Source organism: Rhipicephalus sanguineus, chromosome 7 (genome assembly GCF_013339695.2).
Source record: "Rhipicephalus sanguineus isolate Rsan-2018 chromosome 7, BIME_Rsan_1.4, whole genome shotgun sequence".
Classification (NCBI taxonomy): domain Eukaryota; kingdom Metazoa; phylum Arthropoda; class Arachnida; order Ixodida; family Ixodidae; genus Rhipicephalus; species Rhipicephalus sanguineus.
In genome coordinates, this window is record NC_051182.1 from 61,118,198 (window position 1) to 61,121,697 (window position 3,500).

Here is a 3,500-nt window from a genome sequence, read left to right on the forward strand (position 1 = left end):
TCACACAATGCGAATTGCGCAACGAGTGGGCTGTTGGATGCTTCCAACCCATTACAAGGGGCTCTGAAATAATTCTTCATCGTCATCAGGCACAACACCAAAAAAGTGTGCATAATGCCTTACAGATGGTACCTCGCTTCTCCGCAAAATGACGAATAATGTCGTGGTGGGTGCTTCCTAACTTCACAAAAATTATGATTTGTGGTGTGATGAGCACGTTGCTACTGTACTTGTATTAATAGCCACAAGAGAGTTTATAACGGGATCTAGAAATGCCGCTCTTCCAGCTTTCGCTGTGACTGTGCTGCGCTATCCGCTCAGGCCTGGCATTTTTTTGCTCCTATCCTCTTCAGACCTGAGAGAAAACTAGGCAGGGTAAACTGTTATAAACTCTTTATTGCAACCATTTCAAAGCCCCGAAACACTTTTCGGAAGAAATAACGAAAACTGTAATTTCAGACGAGAAATTAGCTGTACCCATTTGTGTACAACAGGCCTAACATGAGTGAAAGTCAAGAAAGCAGTTTATGTTGAGAAGGCAAAGAAACAGGTCACATTTAGTGCACCTAACGCGTGTTTTTCCGCTGCAACCTTGATTGCCGCATCTCATCTGAGACTATAAGGGCACACGCTCTGGAAAATACCCGTACTTGTCCAATCGGACCTCACTTGGCGGCATGGAAGTCACCTTGGCACGTTTAGGGAGTGCAGCAGTCTCGCCAATTTCAAGATCCTGCTCTACTTCGTTTACGGCTTCTTGCATTTCGTCGACGTGGGCGCGAATTAGCGTTTCCGCAACTCGGTTCTTAAACTCGAATTGATCGAGAATATCTTTTGCTGCAACGTCCATGAGTTTGCAGTCATTCCTGTATTCAATCCAGGCATTTGCGACCGCTAGGTCTAGAAAGTGGGCAAATACCCTAATGGTCCACTTCTTCGTACGTATTTTTGTCCTGTAATAGGGCACGTATCTGTCCGCAAGATCAACACCGCCCATGTTTTCGTTGTATATTTTGATGCAGTGCGGCTGCGGCATATCTACTTTCTTCCTCTCTTCCTTCGACCATCTTCTGCAAGTGCCTTCTGGAGTGATGCCGCAGGCAGTCGAAAGAATCATGACTGAGTTTCGATCGTTCCACTTCGTGAGACACATTTCTCCATCACTGCGGACAACGCAGCATGATTCGCCTCGTTTCATGTTCTTTTCGTTTGGAAGCTTTGATGCCGCACCTCCAGTTCTGTTTGCCATAATTGTACCGGTAAGATGTGCATTCCTTCGGAGAAGGTATTCGGCGAACTTCAAACCTGTAAAAAAAGGTCTGTGAACACATGAACTGGTTGTTCTTCCGGCACTGTATGCAGAAGACGCTTCACTATTGCCCCGCCAAGACCAAGTTCTTTCGTATCGGCTTCAGGAACAGTTCCTTTACCTGTGTAGATGCCGAAATCTAAGACAAGTCCATCAGAACTCGTCAAAACAAAGTTCTTAAGGCCGACGGGATTTGGTTTACTGGGCACGTATTGTCGGGCAGGACAACGTCCGCTGAATGGAATCATTTGTTCGTCGACAGATACTGCTTTTGGACGCGGTAGCTCGAGGCACGCTTTTCGAAATGACTCGATGATGGGTTCCGCTCTGAACAACTTGTTTTCAGTTTGTGCATCGGTTGTTTGGCTGAGGTCCACGAAGTGCAGCATACGGCGTAACTCGAAGAATCGGTCGCGTGTCATGTTTCCTGTGACAAGAGGCACAGCCGATATGCGGGACCAGTAGAGTCTTGCTCTTGGGAGTCCGAGAAGGCCCATTAGCATGTGTATTCCGGCAAGTTTTTTTCATTTCTGCCGGTGACGTTCGCACTGACCTGTGGTCACGCATCTGAACAGAACAGAGATTTGTTTGTTCTGCGCAGAGCTTCCAAAAGGGTTCTGGAAAATACTTCGCAAAGTAGGCAAACGGAGACATGGGAAACCTTGAGTGGACTTGGCACGGCGCAGAGTCCGAAGTGCACCTGAGAGGGAAGCTGCAATAAAAAGTACCAGTCACAAGGTAAACTCAATAGGCTGCAGTCAAATAATGCTGTTATCTTCAAAACAAATAACTGAAACGGAGCACGCACTCTGTCGCTTTCCAAATGGGGCCACGACCTTGAACTTTGTGGCTAGCTGGCGTGTCATCTTCAACTTCGTCATCGTCGTCACTGCTGCTACCTGAGCATTCACTGCTGCTGCGTGGCTCATCCAGAATGTCGTCTTCATCAGACAAGTCAATGTCGCTCTGAAAGAGTAGCTCTTGAATCTCCTCATCGCTGAGTAACTTGCCTGTAACAATCAACAGAATCAAATTTATTTTCAACGTAATGACCTGAAGTACCCAATTGGGTACAGTTGTAAATAAGTTGCGCTATCTCTAAGGCAAGACGTAGGAACAGGCCGAAACTTTCCATGCTCCTTCTCTAATATATCCTGAACGTTAATATACAATATTTAAGAAGACATATGTAGTATTTATTGAATGAAAAAAAGTTAAACTCACCTGGTCGCTTGCGCGCGCTTTCTTTCCGTGATGCCGCCATACTCGTCTGTACTGCGAGAGCATGGATGGATGGATGCTATGAGCGTCCCCTTTAAAACGGGGCGGTGACATGTCTGCCACCAGGCTCGACGAAATAAAAAAGCTTCCTTGTTTCATGTTGGCCTATTACCTTATCTACATTGATTAAATCTATGTTATTATACCAAAACAATATAAATTCACTGTCCATCTCTCTGCCTCTTAAGGCAGAATGACCTTATTTTTCCCCCATTATTTATTTTTGTTCTTTATCTCTACTTTTCTGCCACCAATACTCTAACCGTCTCTTACTTATTTCTATCGCGGACGTGTGCAGCTTTCCATTGTTTTCCCTAAAACCCAAGGCTTCATGTAGACTCGTGCCCACACGTATACCTGGGTGAATATCGCCACATTCAATCAGTACATGTTCCATCGTTTCCTTAGTTCCCCCGCAGCATGTACATTGTTCTTCTTCGTTACTGAATCTCGCTTTATAACTACGCGTTCTAAGGCAGCCCGACCTTGCTTCAAACAGTAAAGCGCTTCCCCTTGAATTATCATAAAACCTTTCCCTCCTTATTTCGTTTTTTCCCTTTCGGTAGTTACTCAGAGCCGGCTTCTTTTCCATCGCTGTCATCCAATAAGTCCTCTCCGCCTCTCTGACCTTCCGCTTAATGCTCCTTGTTGCCATATCGCCCGCACTGCTAGCCGTATATTTACTGGTGAGCCTCCTAGTTCTTTTTCTCCACTGCGTGTCAACACTTTTTCTATACAAATACCTGAAAACCTTCTCTGCCCATCTACTGTTCTTCATTTTCCTCAGCCTCTCTTCGAATCTCATTTTGCTCTGAGCTTCCCTCACTTCAAAGCCTGTCCATCCCATATCACCCTTTACAGCCTCATTTGTCGTCTTCCCGTGAGCGCCCAACGCGAGGCGGCCCACCGT

The 3,500-nt window shown here is 45.9% G+C and overlaps 1 pseudogene; it reads right to left on the bottom strand.

The window, feature by feature from the left end:
• Positions 1–616: 616 nt before the first annotated feature.
• LOC125759112 (piggyBac transposable element-derived protein 3-like) lies at positions 617–1,840 on the bottom strand (annotated as a pseudogene).
• Positions 1,841–3,500: the final 1,660 nt, after the last annotated feature.